Raw genomic sequence first — 25,567 nt, forward strand, 5'->3', positions numbered from 1 at the left:
TTATTTAATATTCATTATTTTAATTAATAAGTTGAGACATAGTAATTTATTATAGTTAATTAGTTATTAGTTAATTATACTATGCTAGCTAGATAGGGATAGGGGTGGCTTACAACCAGGGTTCGTTTATTTAAATCATGATTAAAATCAACTGATTTATATATATATATATTATATATTGATTTTAAAAGTTAAAAAGCAGTGCTTTAAATTATTGATACTTTTATTATTTTCTTTTCTTAGATTCAAAATTTATTTTAAATAAATTACTGCATTAATTAATTTTAGTTCTTTACTTTCTTTCTTGGTGTGTGTTAAACACATTTGTTTAGATTACTTGTGTGTTAAACACATCAAGTAATCTAAATAGTCTTATCTAATCATTGAATAGAATTATCCTACTACACATAACACATCAGTTGCTGATAGCGTTAACCAGCCATCATTACCCTACTTGGAGAACAACATTTTAATGGCGTTGTCTTGTCATGGTGATCCGATGGAAAAGTAAACAATGATTTTTACACTTGTGAAGATTTTTTTTTTATCTGTATTATTTTTTTTTTACTTCCCGTTTTCTAATGAATAATTTTCGAAGAATAATTTTTTTTTCTTTGCCGTTTACTAAAACCTGCTAAAAATAACCGCTAATTTGATGAATATATTAAGGGTATTTTGAAATAAGAAAAAAACCTTTTATTAAATTTACCATAAATAAAATTTTATCATAAAGTTCTTAATATGCTTTTGTTATTGAAATTTTTTAAAATGTATTCCATGTACCGGAACCATTTTTATTTACTTATTTGTCTGCCTTGTAATTTTTTTTGAAAAATGATCGAGCGCATTTTGGAAATAAAGGCTTCATAATTAGGTTATTCACTGTTCAATAACGTAAACCTACGGTCGGTGAGCTTTTTATTTTGCACATAACTCAAAGTACTTACAATGAGCATGGCTCAAAATTCTTATTAACGAAAATGCAAATGGCTCAACATGCGTATTTAAGAAAATGCGCATTGTCTAAAATGCTTATTTGTGAAAATCATGGCTCAAAATGGGCATTTAAGAAAATAGAAATTCATGAAATTAGACACAATGTTTGAATTAGTTTATCAAGCTATTATTATAATTATTTCTTTTTCCTAATAATTTATTCCAAATAAATTCTTAATATAATGTCTCCCGCTCTCATAAATCTTTTAGCTCTATTTTTTTTTTTCAAAAGATTTTAAAGGTCTGCAACACTTTTTGCCACTTGTCTGATAAATTTATAATGGTGGTTGTAAACATACGTTAATACTTCAAGAATTTCATTATTTAAACACTATTGTTTAGAGATTTAAATGGAAAGAGATTATCTGGAGATTTTATCTTTAATATACTCAGCCATTTCAGAACTTAGCTCAAAAAGGCGCATTATCTCTAACCCGCATTTTGTTTGAGTCATATTTATTTTCCTAAAAAGTGTTTTAAGCTGTATCCACTTTCTTAACTACGCATTTTGAGCCGTGCAAAATTTCTTAAATGCGTATTTGAACTGTGTTCAATTTTTTAAACACGCATTTTGAACTGTGTACAGAAAGAAAAAAAATTAAGAAAATAGTTCAACGGCGAAACGCTTCATTGACGCGGTGGACAAAATTTTAAAATGAAAAAAAGCCAATTTCGAAAAAGGAAGATTTTTAAATTCATTTAATGCAACAGACAAAGGGCAAAATGAACAGAGGGACGAATTCGTAAAATGAACATACACAAAACAGCGATTGTCACGTAAATATCTTCATTGAAATCTTTAAAATGTTGTAATTCGGCAAAATGAATTGATGTTATGTATTTAAACTAAGATCCTTCCCCGAGATTTCTTTTTTAAAACAAACTATGGAAGATTTACTATTCTAATCTCGGGAGATGATGTGTAAAGTAAGCAGCGTCATATATGTGGAGCAGGAAACAAAATAAAGCTTAAATGTATACATCCTGCCCATGAAAAGGGGAAATGAGATAGTTAAACAGATAAGTGTACTTATTATTAAATGGTTTGGAGCTTCGAGAAGTAAAAATCTCACTCATTCAAACCATTTCTATAATGAATTCTTATTAACAGAGTATAGATGACACGTACTCAGCTTTAAGGGGCATTTAGTTAAAGCTTATCATCTTATAAGTGAAAAATATTAGAACATTTTGAAAGATATAAAGGTGAAAATAATTTATAAACTTTGTTCATCCAAATCGTTTGCATTTGTTCTTCATTTTAAGCATATAAGTGCTGTTCTATGGTTTAGTTTACTCTTTTATTTCTGTGAATACTTTATTTGAGTCGTTTTTTTTTTCTTCTTCTTCATTTTTTTTCCTTCATAACCGTCGTTGAACATTACCCAATTTTGGGTTTGCGGCTACTAATGTTCAACTCCGTAACCTTGTCATTTTGAACTCAATCCAGAAGACAAGGGAACTCCTGGAATAAGTGTTGGGAGAAATTTGCTTTCGTGGAGGACTTTTTATTGCACTAAATCATATTTGCGTTATATGGAGAGGAAAACCACACATACCTTCCACGGTCAACCTGATGGCAAGGGGACTCTAATCCATAGTCCGTCTACCACTAACAATACTTTATGTCAGCACTGTGGTCAGTGCGAGCCGGGTGTTGAATTCGTATAGATGGGAATCGAACCCGGTTCACCTTATTGGAAGACGAACGCTCTATCCCCCGATCCACCACGGCTGTCACTAAAGTCTTCTAAAAGAGCGGAGCATTATTTTTAACATCTTATAAAGAAAACAAATTAGGAGCAGTAAAATGTTAAATGATTTTTAAAAAAACCGCTATGCACTACGACATTTTATTATCATTGTGTCACTTTAATATGTTATTTCTCTGAATACTTCAAATTGTATGGTATAAGTAGGGCTAGGATATTGAAAACTTTAAAATTCTTCATAATTATCCCTATATTGCAGAAAATAGGGTCTAAAAATTATCAAAAATGACCTTAAAATAAAAATTAATGTCTTTAAAAATTTTCAAACACAGGTTTTTCACTAATCTTTTTTTTAAAAAAAGAAAAAAAATAAGGTGATAATTAAAATATATATGTAATTTATAAATAAAATAAAATGTTGATATATGCTTGATAAAGATTAGTAAGAATTTGTTGATTTTTAATTACAATCCTTCACCAGAATTGCATTGCGTATTATGAAATGCTTTTGATAATCTTAAAATTGTAAGAATGCTTTCTGTCCTAACCTTATATCTTAGAAAAAACTGTGATCAACTCTTATTATTAAAAGAAATTAAAAATAACGGAATTCAATACAAAATATACACTGATTTATAAATAAATATAAAAAAAATATTAATTCAAAATTCGAGTGCTCTTAAAATGAAAAGTAACATCCAAAATTTCTTTAAAAAAAAAAAAGATTATTTAAAATGAATCTAAGAAATGACCAAAAAAAAAAAGTGAAAAATATCCTATAAAAGCCACAACCCACCTAAAAAAATGCATTTATTATCAAAATTCTAACCCTAGTTATTCCTATAATTTGTAGACTTAGTAGATTATTGGGGTGGAATCTATGACGTGCCTGATTTATTTATAAGGCATGAGAGACACAAGTCGACGGCCCCCTTATTTTTAGGGACCTTCTATTGTTTTTGTGCTTTTCCTTAGGAATTGTCTATTAGAATTAGCTTTACTTCGACTTTAACTTTTGGGATCGTGTCAATCAGTTTGAGCCCTCTTTGATATTCACCTGAATCAGTATTGAAAATGATCCAGTTTGAACTGTTGGTTAGAATTTCTGATTCTCAATTAAAACAATAAAAACAACAACAAAGAATTCTTTCAAATGATGAAATTCTCTTTTATTCACAACTCAAGAAGTATTTATGGGATCTCTCTGGTCCCATATCTAAAAAAAACAAACTCACCCACTTAATGCGTTACGAAATTGAAAGTGAAAAAAAGAATTCTAAAATTTTTTTTTATCAAACAGCAGCGGTCACCAAAGCAACGCATGTGCATCGCTTACTCTTGATTATTGTAGTTGAAAAGTGAGGACGCCATGAAATTCAAACCAAGACCCATTTTGCAAAATGGGTAACAAAGCTCAAATTTGCTAATTATATCATAATTTACTTGTGTTGTAGATAATTTACAAAAACTTTTCATAAGAAAGCATGCTAATTTGGTTTAAAGTAAGGACCAGGGGGGGGGGCTGACCGTTCTGTGTCTGGGGCCCCAGCATTTCTAGATCAGGGCCTGCCTCCACAAATCAATTCAGATGCAGATATACCTGATAACTCCTACTCCATTCTGAAGTTTAGAATATTTCAAGAGTCTTATTTTTAAACTGTTTTCTAACGTAATAATCACGTGTACTCTTAATGAGAATGGAAAAAGGGAGAAGAAAAAAACATCCAAAGATCGATTTACAATCACATTCCATGAACTGTTTTCTCACATGTTGTTTTTCCTTTAATGAACGACGTGATTGTCCGAGTGGGCCGTACCTAAAATTATCTCACTTTCCGCATTCGTAAAAATATGCTCGAAATAAATAACCTTCTTATCACAACGAGAGGAGTGTTTTGCATTATGCGAAAATTCTCACTTCCGCTAAAAATCTTTAACGGATACGTGAACGACATCCGTTTCAAATCCCTTCGTTTTTCACCCGATAACGCATATTTTTTCCTGAAAAAAAATTTGAATCGCCCCCTATTACTCAGCCCAAAAATTCACATTAAATGTTCAATAGAAAAGCTTTTATGAAAACTAATTTGAATAGTTTTAACCATAAGTATTGAAACTTCCACACTTTACTCTTGATTTGTCTGAACTCGCTTATTTTATATTTGAAATTTGAAATTAGTTATTGAGGTAAAAGAGAATTTGCGACAAAAAGTTTCCATAGCTGTATGGCGTCCCCTTAATGTTCTAGGGCAGGGATGGCGAACCAGTGGCACGCGTGTCATTTATGGCACGCGACACAATATTTTGGGCACGGCACCGATCACAATTGTTATTGCACTATGAATTGTTATTACACAAATGTTATTACACTATGAAGCACATGTAAAAATTAAATTAAAATTCACAACAAAAAAAACAAAATAATAACCAATTATTAATTAAAAAAAATTAACAATTAATGCTAAAAAACAATTAATAACCATAAAAAACAAGCTAACAAAAATAACCAGCAAAAAAAATTAACAGTCCTGCTTAAACTAACATCTTACAACCTAAGGCTCCTATACTCTGATTCAAGGGCTCTATTACAACCTAATATAAGTGATTTGTCATCTAATCTGCAACAATAGAAGTCACACTGATGTTACTTTTAAGTTGAATTAAGCGTATAACTAAAACATTGCAAAATGTTTTTTTTTTTTCAATGCAAATAAAGAGTTTTGAGTTGATAGTATTTAGTATTAATATTTTCCCAATAATCACGAAGTCGAAATTATTTGACGGCACGTCTATGACCTCATTAAAAAATTTTTTAGAAGAAATGGCACGTTGGTGTATAAAGGTTCGCCACCCCTGTTCTAGGGCAACATAAACAGTCAAAATAAAAAATGGCGAAACAAAAATAAAATATGGCGATTATAAATTTGGTTGCTAGTCGATACTTTTTCCTTAAAAATGGTCACCATGTGCTCCAAAACGCATCTGGTATTATTTATATCCTGGGGAAAGCTATTATCATCCCCTCACGCAGGTTCAGAATTTCAGACTAACTGAATATCGAAGGTTTCATTCGAGTTAATTTAATATTTCTCTTTATTTAAATTTAGGGTTGATATAGTATTTGGAAGTAATTTAACCGTTAGGAATACAGTTAGTAAAAGTTAGTACAGTTTGTTTCCAAACCTTACTCATTATGATCCTAACAACAATTAATTAATTAATCCTCATTAAAGATTACATCGTTAGAATTAGTACAGCCTGTGATCACGTCGAATATTTTTCATTAAGGGAAAAACAAAATCGTTAGGATTACAATTATTTCAGATTTATTTTGTAATGAATAAATTTTACGCTTCATTATTGGATCAAGAACTCACACATATTTAAACAGTTGAAAATGTTATACGCAAGTACTTAATTTTAACGTCTTGGAAATTGAAATTTTAGAAAAGAGACCTGTATTTACCATATTGCTTAAAAATAATGTTTTATTTAAATGAGAATTTTTTTTCAGTAGTTTAGGATTTTTATTTTTTGAAAAAATGGCCACGTATTTTCAAAAGTAGCCGATTTTAACACTTGATTTCCCAAGGAAGTCATTTTGACTGCTTTTTAATTTCAATTCGAAAAACAATGATGTATAATAATAACACAATTTCTTAGAATTTTGTGACTTTTTTGTACAACATATAATTTTTTTCATTGTTAATATTTACTAATAACTTGCTAAATAACTGTAAATGATATAAAAATTAATTTCAAACAAATTTCTTTACACATTGGTTATTCTTTCACAATGCAGTCCTTTTGACTGCTTTTGGACAATATAGGTACTAAGTTTTAGTCTTTCTAGTGGTTAAAACGATGCATTTGGTGATTGGCTGATAACAAAAGCTCCTAATTTTCTCTATACGTAATGAAAGTTTTAAAAATAAATCATTTATTGCTCTTGAATTGTTTAATTTAAAAATGGGCATTAAAACCGTGGTGGCTCAGGGAATAGAGCATTCGCCTTCCAATGAGGTTAACCGAGTTCGAATCCCAGCGATGGCCGGTCGATACGAATTTTAAACCCAGCTCGCACCAATCGCAGTGCAGATATAAAATATCCTCAGCGGTAGACGGATCATGGGTTAAAGTCCTTTTACTATTAGGCTAATTGTGGAAGGTGTTCGTGGTTTCCCTCTGCATGTAACTCAAATGCTACTTTGTTACATCTAAAAAGGCCTCCGCGATGTCAAATTTCTCACAATACTTGATCCAGGAGTTCCCTTATCTTCTGGGTTGGATTCAAAATTACAAGGCTTCAAAGTTGAGCATGGATAGTCGAAACCCAAAAATAGGTCTTCTGCTCAACAGTGGTATATAAAATAAAATAAAATATCGCATATAAGTAACAGTTTTGCCACTCTTAATTCCTTCCTATTTTTTTCTTCTTTTTTTTAAATTACCAAAGACAGAATTTAATTTTTTGCCTAATTATTATCTCATCAAATGATAGAGACAGTGGGCCTAATAATGGACAGAATAATTGCCCGTTTTTGTACTTTCGGAACTAAGCAGGCTGACAATAGCAATCAAATTTTCACCTTTCAAACTTCGAATGTCAAACTATTTTGCCTTTAAAAAAAATTTCCAGCGAAAATTTCCTTCTTTTTTTCTTTTTTTCCAATTCATTTCTTGTCGTGAAACCTGTTCATTAAAGTCAACTTAACATTGCACACGTTTTTTTTTCTTCTTTATCGAAAATTCTTTTCTGTGGAACTAACTTCTGATATTTCATTCTCTGTATTTCTCTAAGTAGTAAAATATAATTATTTCGAAGAAAGAAAGAGACAGGACAACCTGCGGTAAGTAATAAATCTTATTTCAAGAAGTTTGAAGGCAATTTGTTAACATCTGTTTTTCTTTTAATGCTGGTTTCTTATCATTTACTTTCTCACGCTTTTTGTTTGGAAGGGGTTAAAAATTTCACAGGTGATCGATTATCCATCATAAAACTACACCTCCACTCATCTTCAAGAATAGAGGCTGATATTTGAAAGCCTTCTTTCAATAGTAATCCTACTCCACTTCTTTTCTTTTTTAAATAAAATAACTAATAAATGAATTACCCTCATTTTCATGTTTATACAAGTCTTCTTAATTTTGCTAAAGGGTAATACGCCTTTAACATACATCTTCTGCCAAACAGAGAGTTCCACAAATCAGACAAGATAGGAAAAAAAGAAAAAAAACATTTTCATAAATGGCTTTGAATCTTAAAATGAGTAAAAGAATTGAAATTGAATAAAAATGATTCATACAAGGATTTTTACATCGTCTGAAAATATAAAATTTTAGGGATTTAGGGAAAATTATATCCCCACCTTGAAAGTCTTTCGAAATCGTTTGCAGCAAAAAGAAAAGAAATATTATGTTAAAAATTGCTTCTAAATGCGATACACTCTCGATATCTCGCGCTTCGATACCTCAAAAATCTTGTTATGTCAAAAAACAAATATTTTTCCTTTTGGGCATTATATATTCACGTAATGTTAAGTTAAATTCCTATGTCGAAGGGTATCTCCTCAAAACCTTATTATATCAAATTTTTATTTGAAATAGAAAAGGAAATTTTTTTTAAAAAAAAATTTCTATGTAAGTTCATTGTAAACCAACTCTTTTCTATTTAATGCATAGTTATTTTTGTCTTTTGAAAATAAAATTACAATTGTTGTATTTAGATTTAGAGTCAACTGTCATTACATAGATATTTATTAGTAATTATTATGTTTCATAACTCTACTTTTTAGAGTAATTTTTTAGAATATGTTTTTCTGTTTTTTATAATATATTTAGTTCTGAACTTGCTATAACAAAACCTCGCTATCTCGAAATTTTTTCAGCGTCCCTTCGACTTTGAGATGTCGGGAAAATACTACATTTATTCCTGTAACCACAAATAAAAATTTATGGTTACAGCTCTGATATTAATCGAATTCTCATATTTTTTTTTTTTTTAAATAAATGAAAAAAATAAAGTACGAAGGACGTAACCTGATACCTTGATAATGTGTTTTGGAAGTCCGGAGACAGTTTAAAGCTATTAGTTAATACTCAATAATTTTTTTTTTCAATGTCTTTAAACTATTTTTATGTGTTTACTTTGCTACTAAATTCTTTTTGAATTTTAGTCATACAACTATCATATTACATAAAAATTTCAATTTCAAACTAATAAGGCAGGTAGCATGGTCAGAATTAATTTTAGTTGGTAAAAATATTATTCTTAATTTATGTATCTCCATACCTATCTACTTAAGTGAACTGTATTTTATAATTCATAACAGTCGTCGAACAGCCGCTCCAATTTTGGGTTTACGATTGCCATTGTTCAACTTCGTAGCAATGTAATTTTGACCCCAATCCAGAAGACAAGGAAACTTTTAAATTAAGTAATGGGATAAATTTTGCCTTCATGAGGACTTTTCGATGGAACTAACCCGCATTTGCATTACATAAATAAAAAGACCATTAATACCTCTCATGGTTAGCCTAACGGCAATGGGACTCTCACCCATGACCCGTCTGTGGTCAGTGCGAGCTGGGTGCGGAATTCGATTCGATCCCGGTTCACCTCGTTCTTAGGTGAGTGCTCTATCCCCTGAGCCACCACGACTCTGTATCAGTATGGGTAAGATCAATATGGGTGTTTGCTGCGGTGATTAATATCAGACATACACAGTTTAGTCGCTGAAAGAACAACCTCAAAGTGATGAATACATTTTCGAAACAAATTACTCTACTTGCTATAATTCTTTTAGAAATAATTTTTTCATTTGTTATGACTAGAGCCCTGATTTTGATGACCTAAAAAATCTCAACTAATGCCCTTAAAAAATGCAAAAAATGCCCTTAAAAAGGACCAAAAATGCCCTTAAAAATGCAAAAATTGCGCAAAAAATGCCTTAAATAAAGTAAAAATATTGAATTAAAAAAATATTTTGGTCTTTAAAATTATTATGAGTCATTTAAAAAATATAAAGCAATGCAATACTTGTTCTACGTTCATTAAAGTTTGAAAAATATGTTTTATATCCTAAAATAACAAAAAAAGGAAAATATATTGACACCAAAATATTTTTATTTTGTATAGAAACTTTAATGGATATAACAACTTCCATCTCATAATATTACTAAATATCAGAATTACATTGGATTATTAAATGTTTTTTGATAATTTGAAATGTAAACGAGCGTCTCTTGTCTGAAAGTAAATTTTCATTCCTGCAGAAGCTTCTTTCAACGTCTACTGATGTTATAGGTGCGTACTTGAAAAAGACGGTCTCACTTACTGACAATTCTTCTTCAATTTGAAAAGATTTTGCTTCACCTGTTAATATTCTATAGATTTTCTTCATTGTTTGGAAGCCAGTGTAATAATGAAAATTGATAATAAATAATAAAAATTGGAAAAAATTAACAAAAAACTTTAAAAAATGCATTAAAATGCAAAATACACCCAAAATTTAAAGAAAAATGCCCTATAAATCTAAAAAAATGCTCTAAAAGTCAAAAAATGTCAAAAAATGCAAAAAAATGCAAATGTCATCAAAATCCGGGCCTTAGTTATGACTATCATTTTTATTGCTTATTAATTAATATGTAATACATAATATACTATTTTAGTTTTTCTTTTTTTTAATTTTTAGACTTCTGTTTTAAGTTTTTTCGTTGTTTAATGAAGTACTGATTGTAACCTTTAGTCGAGCACAAATTTTTAGAAAAAAAAAGAGGAAAAGAAAGTCGTCGACGAATAAAAACGAAAAGATTAGTGCATATTTTCGGTTTTCAGTTTTTGATTTGTTATTATTCAAATAAGAAGAAAATTGTTTTACTTTTATCAGTAATGTAAAACTTAGAAACATATAGTGAATCTGAATATTTCTAGGGAATTTTCTTTTCATTATTATTTCGTAGAAAATGTAGCAACTTTCTAATAAATACATAGTTTAAAATTTTTTTCTTATCAAATCGTAAAATAGTTTAATGGGTTCATGTTTTTTATAACTACTGTGATCATTGTAATATTTTTTTTATTCTTTGTTATTGAATGCAAAACTAAATAAATGAAAAAGAAAAATCAAATAAAATAATTGGAAAAAAAAGTTATCTTTACCTTTATTTTTTTATACTTGTATATGACTGTAAGTTTTTACAAAATTATTTATTTGATTAGAGGGATTTATTTTTTTTATTCTTTGCCATTGAATGAAAAACTAATAAAACTAAAAAGAAGAAACCAAATAAAACACTCTAAAATACGTAATCTTTACTTTTTTTAAAAATCTCAACTGTAATGAAAAAATTCAAATTAACTTGTTCGTATGCTCATATAAATACCAATTATTTTTCACTTGCCGTAAATAAAACTTTTAAATCTAAAGTAACAACTAAATAGGTTTTTGCGCTTTTAAAAATAATACTTTCCATTTTTAAAAAGGATGTTTAAACAAATTGGAGTACAATTATCAAAAATTAGCGCATTTAAATCTCTCCAATTTTAAGAAACATATTTTAACAAATCCGAATGACTAATATTAACACTGCGAAAAAAAATAGTTATTTGCATTTATAAAAATTAGCTCATTTAGAACTCTCTAATTTTAAGAAGCATTTTTTAAACAAATTCGAATTTCAATTTGGCTGTTCACTCAAAAGATTAATGTATATATATATATATACAGTCAAACCCCGCTATAGTGAACATGGTTGATAGTGAACACCCGGATATAGTGAACGAAATGTTCGCTCCCGTGCTTTGCTATACACATATAATATTATTTTTTGTGGATATAGTGAATATATATATATATATATATATATTATACCATGTTTTATGGAGTTAATCATATTGTACAGTGAAGAGTATAATCAACTCTAAACTTTTCTTCAAGTGGAAGCTAGTCAAACCTTTTTCGCTAGTGTTTGAGTGAAGAAGTTTGATAAAGGGATAAAACTAAAATAAAGAATAAATAAAAAAAGAAAAGCTGCGAAAAGTTTTCTGCCCAATCATCGATCATCTCTTCTTCGGAAGCACCTCCTAACCCACACTCTCATTGGTTGAAAGGCTTACTATTCTTCTGCCCCCACCCCCTTCCTGCCAAACACGCTGGACTTTGTAAATGACCTACAGCAGTGTGTGATACTGTGTTGGGATGTTCAATGCAAGTCAACAAGTTTTTTTTTAGTTTTTTCCCTTCAGAAATAGAGAGTGGCTACTTTTTGAGAAGAACCTGTGAGCGTGTAAGTTTTTTCACCCATTCTATTCTTAATTTTATCTTGTTGCATTCTCAAACACATAATATGTTATACCTACCTGTACCCAAAACATTTTTATAACCCTGTTCAGTTATTTATTGTTTGTTGATTTCACCAATTTTTTATTTGAAAACAAATATAAATAACTAAGAACGTAAAACACTTTTAAATATAGATTCAACGTAAAGAAGTTAATATTTGCATTCATTAAGTAACAAATTATTACTCAAAATTGCGAAAGTTTACATTGTTTTGTAGAATTTTCGGTTTTTTAAAGCATTGCTATTTTTACTACGTATATACATTTTTAATTTTATTTTAATATTTATTTTTTCAATATATTATCATTAAATATATATTACATTATCTATAATTGGAACAAATTATTTTGTATCTGAAGATTTTTTATATTTTAGCTATCGTCTATAAAATATTAATTTAGGGTTTTGGAATGACTGAATTTATGTAACAGTTGAGGCCTTACTTTCCTTGTATATTAAATTTTTGGAAATCGCATTTTCGTAGAATATGTTTTGTATACTTTTATCGACAAGAAATCTTTTGTAGATTTAAATAAAATTATTTTATTAACAATTTTTGAAGATTATTCGAACGCACTTGTTTTTAAACTTTTGAGATTCTTGAATATAAACAATTGAGTTTTAAGTAAAAAATGTCACTGAGTTGTAAAGGGCAATATATTTTAAACATAAAGGACAATATATTTCATTTTATAAACGTCGTTGAATAACCGACTCAAATTTGAGTTAACTACTACCAACGTTCAACTCCGTACCCTTGCAATTTTGAACCTAATCCAGAGGACAAGGGAACTCCTGGATCTATACCCCCAGAGGTATTGATTTGTTCTGCAATCTTAGATGACTTTTTTTGGGACGCCAACAGATTTAACGTGCACCTGTCACACGGGTATTCTTCGGCCGGCTGGATTCGAACTCCCTACCAACAAGACCAGATATGTCCTGGCACCATTTATTAACAGTAGGGCAAAATTATCGGTTGCCCATTAGGCAACATAGCAAATGCTGATTGAAATAATGCTTCACCGCTTTATTCTTCGAAAACGTGCTTTTTATGGATACTATTTTTTAGCAGTCATGGAACTATTATGAAGATTGATTTATTTTTCACTTGTTTCTTATAGTTTCTCTATATTATAGAAATGAACCTTGTAACGCTTATCATATTTTCAGAAATGCTTTCGTGACATAATTTTTAATTTTTTTAATCGTTTAAAATTTTGAATTTTTGAAAAAGTGATCGCGTGTTTTGAATCTCCATTGTTAAAGGTGCAGCAAGTAGCCAGTAGCAACATTTCTTAACTTTACCCTAAGAGTCCTTATGACTCAAAGATTCTTGAAACTTTGGGTAGAAGGGTATTTTTTTTTAAATAAATTTTGAGTTTGAATGCAAGGTAATATTCTCCATTTTCATTTTTATTCAATGAATATAAAATTAAATGTTATCTGAATTTGAAAATTTTTGCAAATGCTCTGTTACTACTTTTAATATCGTCGACAGATGGACAAGATAATATGAAAACTGTAATGTCAGTTTTATACACACGGTACTTTTTTGTACTCCTCCGTGTAGTTGCCATAGAAACTTTGAGTAGATTTTTATTATCAAGCAAGAAAACTGTCAATATCAGCAGTGTCATCTCAATTCATGCAAACATTACTTAATTTTTCTTCCTTTCAATAACAGAAGTTTCAAAAAATTTTATGATTTCTTTCCTAAATTAGAGGTGAAGTTCGTCCAAAACGATATTAATTTCAGTTTTCCAGGTTTTTAGTCTATTAATAAGTCTTAAAATTATGCTTTGCTATTGGAAGAAAAAGTAGAAATGATAACGTCAAAACCAGTTTGATTGCACGATGTCACTTGCAAGTATTTTCTTCAAGTTTTGTTGCTTTTAGTTCAACCTTACTCAGTAGTGATTCCTCTTTTTGACCACTCTCTCTCTTTTTCTTATGATTCAACTTGAGTGGAAACCTTATTTTATAATATTGATTTAGTAATTACGGGAGGGGAAGAAGTCTCCACATTCGCAAAGTTAACTTGTGGAGAAAAAAACGATGCACGTGACCCCTGTGGCAGAATTTTTTCGAGTTATGTGAAACAAACATCTCTAACACTAATAATATTGTCTGCAAGATACTTTTAATTATAACAAACATATATATATTACATATTTAAAATAACAAAAACGTTGTGTTTACAAAAAAAAAGAAACTATAATTTTTTTCAAAATTGAACAAGTAATAATTTTTTATTCTAATAATAAGGGTGATATTCTCGCCTCCTGTTTTGGGGGGGGGGACGCGCACATTATTTCCTTCTTCACATTTTGTTAATAATCATCCCAATGAAAAAAATCGTGAAATCGGCAGTAGTATTTGCCGAAAAAAGGAAGGAAAAAAACAATAAAATCACGAGAATCAAATGCGTGGTTTCGTTTCGAGATTAGGTTGTTTTAAATTTTAAAATTATTATTATAATTTCCATATTGTTTGAAATATATCGCGGTATTTAAAATCCAGGTGAAAATCAATATCAATAACTGCCGAAACATTGCATCGATTGACGACGCTATAGGCGTGAATTGAATGTGCCAATAAGTGATTCTATAAATGCATGATTCAAATATTATGTGCACATTTCTGCAGAAAAGAAAAGTAATTTTAAGTCGAATGAATTATACACTCGTCTTTGTTTCGCAGGTTTGTAAAAAAGTTTTTAGGCAGAATCATTTTAATTATTTATTAATGCATTTATATTTTTTTAAAAATTAAACTTCAGATATATATATACATAAATTAACATTCTTGCTCTTGTTATTATATACATGGGAACGGAATTTCTATGATCTTAATTTGAATTTTTTTTAAACTTGTCTACATTACATAAAAAATCAAAATGCTTAACTCAAATCTGAGTTTTTCTTAAAATTTATTTACTTATTTTTTAGTGTAGCTTTGGTGTAGCACTACTCTTTTCATCGTAACTATTCTTTTTTTCATCCCTCAAATTTTTTTTTTTTTTTTTTTNTTTTTTTTTTTTTTGGTTCTGTCTTACTAGTTAAGACGAATAAAATCCGATTGGCAGAATATATTTCCCGGTTTGAAGAATTTTGCTAATCTGCAATGTCTGTCAATATATTTTGCATACATTAAAATTATCCATTGTAATTTTTTTGCCTTCGTGTCATTTCTACCTTACTAGTCGCACAACAGAAATGGAATGAACAAAAGAAATATGAAATATCCTTAAAACATTGGATATAATTCTTTAGATGATACGTTCTAAATTCGATTTCCCCCAAGAGCGATTATTTGCTGACCACTACACCCGGTGACCTTCAAAAAATTTTCTTTCCCCCGACCTTGACTCAAATGCAAGACGGAAAAGGATTTTTTTTTTTTTTTTTCAATCCCCATTTCACAAATCTTCACTCCCTCCCCGTGTCGAGTTCCTTCTCCAGAAACGTTCTATTTTCTTTCCCTATATGGGGGGTGAGGAGGTATTCTTGGAAAAAAAAGCTGCAAGATCAAGTGGACTGGGGCGTTTTCTCAGATTATGGGATTTCCCCTACATTTTTTTCAGGAAGTAAGTAGTTACTTAAAAGATAATTGCTAACATAAGTGAAATCTCTACTTGGAAGATATGTGTGTCATCACATCTTTTGTAGATTTAAATAAAATTATTTTATTAACAATNGATGCTTTATATTAAGAAGCATATACATAATCTGTGGTATGGTATCAATTATCAACTGTTTTCAATATTTTATAATAAAAAGCATAGAGATAATTTGTAGAATGGTATTAATAGTCAACTAGCTTCGAATACTTTATATTAAAAAGCATATACATAATTTGCAGAATTGTATTAATTGCCAACTGTTACGGATACTTTATATTAAAAAGCATAAAGATCATTTGCGGAATGCTATTAACTGATCAACTGTTTCGGATGCTTTATATTAAGAAGCATATACATAATCTGTGGTATGGTATCAATTATCAACTGTTTTCAATATTTTATAATAAAAAGCATAGAGATAATTTGTAGAATGGTATTAACTGTCAACTGTTTCGAATACTTTATACTAAGAAGCATATACATACTTTGTGGTATGGTATCAATTATCAACAGTTTGAAATACTTGATGTTAAAAAGTATTGAGATAATTTGTAACATGGTATTAATTGTCAACTGTTTCGAGAATTTTATACAAAAAAAGTATAAAGAAAATTTTTAGTATGGTATTATTTGTTACTTTAAATTTTCATAACGTTTTACAAGGAAAAGTAACATTAAATGCTCATATTTTGAAAAATTCAAACTAAAATTCCAGAAATCATGGCCTTATTGATGATCAGAAATTCTAAAAACTGTGATCATTTTAAAAATATTTAATTGCAACGGGCATTTTCAATTTAAATCTTCAGAAGTGTTTCTTTTGAAACTTGTAACTTGACGAGCACAAAATTTTAGCATAAAAAAAATGCTAATTTTTTAAATTTTTAAAAGCTACAGTTCCCCTTCAAATTCAACTTGTATTCCAAATTTAAAAATTATCCTCGTAATACTTTTTTTTTCGTTTTTTAAAAATTTAGGAAATAAAGAGATTTTAATGTCAACGTAGTCTTTTTTTTTTCCATTTTTTCCTTTTCTTCAAAACTATACAAATCACTCCCCTAAGAGCCGTGGGGGCTCAGGGGATAGAGCGGTCGCATTGCCATGAGGTGAACCGGGTCAAAGTCCCAGCGATAGCAGGTCGATACGAATTCCGCACCCTGCTCGCACCGACCACAATGCTGACATAAATTATCCTCAGTGGTAGACGGTTCATGGAATAGAGTCCCCTTGCAGCCAGACTAACCATGAGAGGTTTTCCTCTCCTTGTAAAGCAGATGAGGGTTAGTTCCATCAAAGAGTCTTCCAGGAAGGTTAATTTCGTCCAAATTTTCATCCAGGAGTTCCCTTGTCTTCTGGGTAATTACCCCAAAAAATTGAGTCGGCTGCTCAACGACGACTGTAAAAAAAAATTAAAAAATCACTCCCCCAATAAATACCTATTTAATATTTGCCCTAAAACAGATTCACACAGGAGCATACGCTTACCATTAATAGATTAAAAATAAAAACAATTCAGACAAAAAATATTATTTTTTTGAAGAAAAAATAATCTTTCTCAGAAAATAATATAAATTAACTCAATAGCTTAATTAATTATTTTCCTTTTTTTAAGCTTTATTACTTTTCACGTTCTTGATAGCCCCCTTCAATACTCCCCCCCAAACTTAGACACACGCAAAAAAATTTTTTTGCCTTTCAAAAACTCAAGGACATAGGTGGTCCACACTGTTGTCCAAATGGTTAAAAAAAAAAAGAAAGACCCTTTTCCATATTTCTGAGAAATAAGGAATGCTTGACCACATTGGTCATCCAAATCTTTTCGTTCAGCAGTAACCCCCCTCTATTGCTTTCATCCCTGGTCAGCTGCATGCTTCTTTTTTTTTATACATAGTTTCTTTTTGCAGGTGGGCAAAATTACAGTTAAAAACCTTGACCGTCGTCTTTTTAATCTTTCGTGCTAAACATACTGCTGTGCTTTTAAGATTTATGACTTTCTCTATAAATGTCCCCCCTTTTTTTTCTTAAAAAAAAAGAGAGAGAGAGAGAGAGAGAATAATAATGATAACTTCGTAAAAATATTTGGACATCATAGAAATTGATGATGAATATCTTTGATATGTAGGAAAGGGTATCTAGGATACATAGTTAGTAATGGATAGTAATGGTTAGTCTAGGATACATAGTTTTTTTTTTTTTTTTCTTTTTAAATTATCATTAGTTTTTAATGTGCTTTTGTTTCAATAACTCTTTGTAACGAGGCTGTCTGACCCTGATGATTATTTTTTGGTTAAATATATTTTTGTTAATTATGCATTAGCTTTAAATGCTTATTGTTATTTAATTATATTTTTATTAGTTAATTGTTAAATTGTCTATTTTATTCATTATAATTCCTATATCACAATATACGTTACATAACATACATTATATTGTAGTACTTATTAAAACCAATTTCTAAATAATCTATTTTTTAACATAAAATAATAAAATACAAGATTTAGCATAACGATACAGCCAAATATTTTTTTTTCAATACTGTCTTTTGTATAGGATGGTTTATTTTCAATACTATTTCGAGTTATGAGATTTTGTCTTTCCCCTATAAGTAATGGTTTCTAAAAATTCGGCTTTCTTTCTTTTTTTATTTTTATTAATTAATTAGTTAATTTTTTTTCCTTAAATTATCTTTCTGAATTCCCGGAATATATATATTTTTTACAGAATCATTGATTGCAAATTTTAATTTATTGATCGGATAGGCAAGTACTGAAATTAAAGGAATGGTCTTCCACTTCCTGTGATAATTATAAAAATGGGGAAAAACGTCGATTTGAAGAAAAGTCCAATACTTGTGAAGATAAAAAACGCTTGTAATCTAGTTTTTTTTTTTTTTTTTTTTTTTTTTTTTTTTTTTTTTTTTTTTTTNCGTTCATAAAAACATTAAGCTATTAAGAAATATTCAATAATTTTATCTCGGTGAAAACATCTTTCCAATGGATTGATATTTAAAAAAAGGTTGGTAAATATTTAAATATCCGTTTTATAGCTCAACGAAATTATACAGTTAAAATATATAGCCTAACTTTGGATCTAAAGTAATTAATGTGGATCTTTTTCCTTTGTGGCGAAAGAGCTTCTAATAACACTTTTAGAACATATTTTGTTGGTTTACCTACTCATTTTAGATGTACATTCAGACCACTCTTTTCCTTAAATTTTTTCCTTACGATTTAGGAATGAACGTCAACTGAATAACGTTTTGGTTTTGTGAGAACCTTTCTCTCAAATATTGCAGTGTGGGTGGGCAATACCCTCCACGAATGCTTCACAAAACATATATTTATAAAATTAGTGCCTTCTTGAAAGACACCCCCCTCTTAACCCTTTTGCTTGGCTTGTTAATGGAGATAAATGACCAGTTGATGTATTACCTCTTTTGACAGTTAGATTGGGAACTTCATTTGAAGACCTTTCATTTCTAAACTGGAAGAGTGTAAATACTATTTAAGGTTTTTTTTTTCCCCTCATAGTGGAAGAAGACAGATATGAGAAATAATTATTTATTTATTTTGATAAAAATAGAGCGTGTGTGGTTCGAGGAATATGCATTATTTTTTTTTTATCGCAGTATAGTTTTTCTTATCTTTGTATGTTAGTAATTTATTTTTTTTCTTCACAAGTTTCTGAGAAAATATGTTTTTCTGACATTATCATCTTTTAAATACTAAATGATTTGATAAGATAAGGATAAAGGGTTACTTAAAAACATTTATTTAGAGTGCCCCAAAATTCGCTTACGAACATATTTTGCACTTTTTTTTGTTTTTTCATTGATTCACTAAGTCAACAGTTCGAGGTGTGTGTGGTTATGGGCTTGTTAGTAATAAGTTGAGATTAAGTATATGAAGTTTAAAATTTCTAAAATCCCCTCCACGAAAACAGCCCAACAGTTTTCAGACTGTCTTTCTAAGGCTCAGCCGTCACGTGATTTACGTTTCTTTTTGCGAATTCTACGCTACTCTAGCAACTATTTTATTTTGGCTGAATATGGGTCCTCTATAGGGCCGATATTGAGCCTATATCGGCTGAAGAATGAATATAAAATATCGGGTTGATCTGACAATTCTATATATGGCCTATATTGCTTGTAATTCAAGTTATTTTGCTGTCAGGGTATTTTCATAACTGCCGTGAGTTTGCAGCAGTTATTGTTGGCTGTTATGTCTATATTTTTCCAGCACCCTCTATGTTCAGAAACATTCTGAAAATGGTGTAAAACGTCAATGCGAAGATTAAGACAATGAAAAGCGTTTGTGATCTAACATTTTAATGTTTAAAAAAAGTTACTCTAACGATGCATTATCCGCGTTCATAAAAATTTACAAAAATTTAGAATCATTTATTGATTTTGATCAGATTAATCTAGCAGGAAAATTTTCCCTTGATTGGTAGTTTTTTAAAAAAAGAAGTTTACTAGTTTTTTTTAAATTACTTAAATCATTTTACCGTTCTTAAGCACAGACAGTTCTTTACAGCAAAATGGTATGTATAAAAATATATATTTACTTCAAGTGTTTAATGCATTTAAACTTTAATTTTCTTAAGCGCTGTTGAATTCCACCCTCTAACTCTTTATTCTGATCTTCAAAACGGGAAATTACATGACTGGGAAATGACTTATGAAGAAATTAAATAATTTTTCTGGCAGTCTTGTAAGGATTTTTTTTTCTTTCGATGACGATATTCGAACGGCGCAAAATTGTGTTTTTACCTCTATTGCTCATTGAACTGCCTGTGATTAAAGAAAAAGGTTTTTTGTTTTATAAATTCACAGAATTTAACAAAAACTTAAACATGAGGAAAATAATAATTCATAAATAAAATAGGCTGAAAAAGTATGTTTTTTTTTTTCTTCCCTCCTTGTATTTATCCTTTAATTAGGATTTAGATAATCATTTTGTTGTGTGCTCTCGAAACTACGTTAAGGCAATCGATGTTTTTGTGAGTGTGGCAATCGAACTCTATTGGGCCGAGTACGGAAATAAAAATGTTGGAATGAGGGAGGGAAAAAACACATTTTTGTGGTTTTGTGGCCAAATAATTGCGGCTCCCAGAAGCGGAGAAAAGGTTTTTGGGAGTAAGTGGATGGCGCTGGTGTTTTATTAATCGTGCCTGACTAATCACAGAGTTAGTCTGCCGTCACGATCTGAGAAAAGTGCCGTCGCTGGCCCACTATAAAAACCCCCCGGATTGTCTTTTACACCCAGCCTTCTCCTTTACGATCCTTCCTCGAATCACATTTTATAAGGACTCCCCAAACAACAAGAAATTCTATTGTTTCTGATTCTCTCTTTTCTGCTGTTAAAACATTCATTCAATTCTCTTTTGATTGAATTTGCATGCAAGAGAGGGACTTTTAAAAATAAGCAATGAAATCAGGAAGATTGGAGCCCCCTCCCGGGAAAACAATTTATTTATCTTTCAGTTTTTCAATCTATTAAGTTTTGTGGATTTTTAATGGAGGCCAGCCACAGGGTGACTAAAACAACAAATAGCGATTAAAAATTTGTGGTTCTAATCCCAGCGATGGTTTGTCGATATGAATTCCGCACCCGGCTTGCACCGATCACAGTGATGACGTAAAATATCCTCAGTGGTAGACGGATCATGGGTTAGAGACCCTTGCCGTCGGGCTAACCCTGGGATGTTTTCGGGGTTTTCCTCTCCACGTAACGCAAATTCGGGTTAGTTCCATCAAAAAGTCCACCACGAAGGCAAATGTCCCTCAATACTTGATCCAGAAGTTCCCTTGTCTTCTGGATTAGGTTCAAAATGATAAGGCTGCGGAGTTGAACATGGGTTGTCGCACACCCGAAAAATTGGGTCAGCTGTTCAACGGCGGTTATAAAATAAACTAAAATAAATGTGCAATTATTACGAATCTTCTAAAAAAATTTTTTTTTCTTTTCTACGTCCTTAAAATGTTTCTACATTTTGGAAATGGAAATGAGCCTTTTAGTGCTTTGCCAGAAATGCTTTAAAAGAATTGCCCTTCATTAATAAAAATTTTTATACTTTTAATGGTCTAAAATTTTCACATCGATTTTTTAAAAAGTTTTTACTGTTAAAAATGCTACAATCGACAAAGGCTAGTAGAAAAATTTCCAGATTTTTGCCCCACAACCGTTGTATGAAAATATAGAGCGCGTCCAACCATTAAACCGTTTTAAATTTGCCACAACTTAATTGCGGTGCTATGTAGCTCCAAATCACCGTGCTTCTAAAACTTGGAGACACGAATACTATTTTTTAACTTGAACAAAAACGTGGTTTAATTTTGCATCCTATTTAGATTATGGTTCCATGTGGAGTCTTACCAAATCCTGAAAGAAAAATTGCAAAGGGGACACTTTTTAAATTCCTACTATTTTAGGAGCACATATATAGATATAATATAATTACATTACACTGAGAAAAAGAGTATGGACACAAGTATCAGAATATGATAAAATTTACCGTTTTTCTAAGTTTATGGGAACAATAAAAAGCTCAGTAATTTTTACCAGAAGCGATTTTGTAATTATTTTGGTAAAATTATCAATTAAATATGGTTTTATAATATGTGGTAAAATGTGGTGTACTTTAGAGCATGGTATAAAACCATTCATTCGATTACATTTACTTTTCAGTTTTGTATCTTTTACTAAACGTGTGATAATAAGGACTATAAATTTCGAAAAATAGAATTTCCAGTAAAACGTTACATAAAAACGGAAAAGTTACCAAATGAATGGTTTTATAACCGTATTATTTTTTTTTATATACCAGAATTATGGTTTTCTTTACCAGATGTCATGATTACCCTACAGTTCGGTAATTTTATCAATTTTGTGTATTTTTCGTGAAGAAATACACGGCAGTCCAAATAAGGCTCACCAATAACTTATACATTGATCCCACGTTACGTGATTGAATAGGTTGACTAAATATAACAAATGGTGATTAAAAATTGCCTGGAAGTCGCCATTTTTTTTTTTTTTTAAATACTTGTTTAATTATCATAGTTTTAGTGACTGTTTCTTACATAGGTTTACCTACTTTCCAGTAAACATTAAAACAAAAAAAAAATCGCATGTTAACCTTGTTTCTTCTTGTAATTAAAAACGAAAATAAAAAAAGAAAATTAATTTGATAGTTTTAATTTTGTATGAATAATTGAACTTACTATTTAGCTCTTCACTCTACCGCAATGGATGAAACGGAGGATTTTTCTCTAAAGAGAAAAAGAAGGGGAAAAAAGAAGAATCTTTCGTTTAGCACTTCTTTGTTCTCCTTTAGTTTCAAATAAATTTTTGAGCGAGGGAAAAAGACTCGTTAAAAAGCTGTTGAGTTGACCCATAAAAGTTCCCTTGCTTCTACGTGATGAAAGAAAAGATCTCTCTTATGTGGTCAGTAAGCTTGTTTTTCCATCTTTGTTTATTCAGAAGAGAGAATTCACTACGAGAACGTGAAGAAAGCTCTAAATCCATTCATAGTTTCAAAACAAGAGATTCTTTTAAAATCTAATATATATAATTCTCTTACGTGGCTCCCAAATTTTGGCTGTATTTCTTTTTCGCCGGTGGCAACGTTTGCTTTGTTTTGTTTACGTTACTATTTCTCTTACACGGCAAATCGACCCATGATTGCCGCTAAAAATGTCGCATGCCAAATCTAGCTGAGATGGCTCAACATATAGCGCTTTTAAAAACTGAAACGGAAATAGCTAGAGAGCATCAGCTGCGGCAATGTCATACTATTAAGCTAGGCAGAAGTGAGTCGATAGATCTCTATTTTAGTATTTTGTCGAAAGCGCTTTTTTTTCACGAATTTATATATTGCAAATTTATTTGACGATTATAAAATTTATTTGCAAATTTATATTTATAAAAACTCATTACATGCATGTTTAAATATAAAAGTATTGCCTATAAACTGGTGCAATTATTAAAACACTANTTGTGAATTTGCAATGTACCTAAGTTAGTAGCGAGCGAAGCAAACCATATAAGATTGCGTAGCAATTTTCGGGGGTTGGCGAGCGTTAGCGTAAGCAAAATCTTAATTATCAAATGATATCTATACAGCTTTGCTGTTTACGTTCGTGTATCCATTGATTAACACTGTAATGCAATACGTTAAAAATGAATACAAATAGCAAGTGTATAAAAAATATTTATAAAAACCCATGACATGCATGTTTAAATATAAAAGTATTGCCTATAAACTGGTGCAATTATTAAAACACTACAGTGTGTCTTATAATTGTATCTAATTCATTACAATATAATAATATAGTACCCGATATAATAAATATTCTAAATTTATGTAATATAATACATTTGAGGCAAAGCTGAAACTGTTAACTATATATTCCATCTCGGCATAAAGAATTATCTAGGCTTATAATGGACAAGTAAATTAAAAATTATTAGACTTTTTAAAATCATCTGCTTGGCATGATTTTCCATCTCGATGAAAACTATCAACATCAACTAAATTTTTACTCATTTCTTATGAGCCCAGATAATACAACTTTGGAGTCACTTAGACTCTAATAATTGTTCTAAAAAGCGTCGTCACTCGAATGCTCACCCCCGCCTCGTCCTATGCTATCTGTGTTTTTCCAGGATGGACAAGAAGGTGAGGTTTTGTTTTCGGAAACAAAATATAATTCCGAAGAAGAAAAAAAAAAAAAACATCGCTAGTACTCAAAATAGAGGTCGCGTTACTTGTAAAAATACTTGAAAAAGCAGTAATAACAATAAAACAGTGCAAGCGGGAGAGGAAAAAAAATAAAAACAGGAAAGGCACGTGACATGAAGCGTGCACCGGAAGCCAAAAAGGTAGATTTTTTTTCCTTCCCTTTGCCCCCTTCCTAATTGCCACACATGAGGTATAGAAAACGACAAGTGCTGTTTCCAGACTATATAAGTAATGGGCTCATGAGTTCACGCCAATCTAGATAGCATACTTCTTTGTCAAAAGAATTTTTTGTTTTAACATTTTGCGCGATCTAGTTTGTTTCTGAAATCAGTTACCCTATTCCTGGAAGGACTATACATCATTTTGAATTCAATTACTATATGCACTCTTACAATATTCCGCTGACACTTATTTTTAGTGCTTGTTGAGGTGGAATAATTTATGTTGAGGTGAAAAACTGATGATCGGATATCTGGCAAAAGTGTAGATTTTTTCGAATATGATTTAGCCATTAAATTAATCTAGTTTTGATAGTGATATTCTAATCCATGTCGTATCTAACTATACTCATATTTTCATTGTTTACAGAGGGAAAAAAAGAGACCCATAAAGTTTTTATTGGTAATTAAAAAAAAGAAAAGGTATTACTCGTAGAATTTATTTTATTATCTGGTCTTAAGAGTGATGTTCCCAACTTTGTGACGCAAAAGGTAAGCTTACCAGCTTCCTCAAAAAACTAAAATAAATAAATTAATAAATGGTTGCAAAATTTCTAAAAGAACATTTAAAGACTTACCTATTTACTTTTCCAATTAATTATGAAAAATATTAACGTATGCAATTTTTTTTTAAAATTTAGTCCTTTAATTTATCTAGTTATGGCGGTGGTATTCCAATCCTTGTGGCATCACGTGACACTAATTTTCATTGTTTGTAGAGGTGAAAAGATCCCCATGAAGTTTTTTATTCATAACAGAATTCATTGTTATTATTTTTTTTAAATTTTGTCACTTAATTGAATCTAGATTTGATGGTGTTATTTAGATCTTTGAGACATCTTAGAACACTTTAATTGTTTGTCGAGATCAAAATTACCAAAGAAATTCTAATTGGTTATCAAAAAACTAAAAAACTTCGCGTCTAGC

General features: G+C 30.2%; 1 protein-coding gene across 4 annotated transcripts in view; it reads left to right on the forward strand.

The window, feature by feature from the left end:
* Positions 1-25,567, forward strand: part of LOC107455742 (protein hunchback-like) — a 66,692-nt gene that overhangs the window by 30,104 nt on the left and 11,021 nt on the right. The window contains 1 exon segment of one of the 4 annotated variants that reach the window (NM_001323835.1): positions 11,886-11,996. The exons of the other annotated variants lie outside the window; for them this stretch is intronic. The gene's annotated coding sequence lies outside the window, so the exon portion shown is untranslated. 4 annotated transcript variants of the gene reach the window in all.

The sequence above is a fragment of the Parasteatoda tepidariorum genome, chromosome 2, assembly GCF_043381705.1.
Source record: "Parasteatoda tepidariorum isolate YZ-2023 chromosome 2, CAS_Ptep_4.0, whole genome shotgun sequence".
NCBI lineage: Eukaryota > Metazoa > Arthropoda > Arachnida > Araneae > Theridiidae > Parasteatoda > Parasteatoda tepidariorum.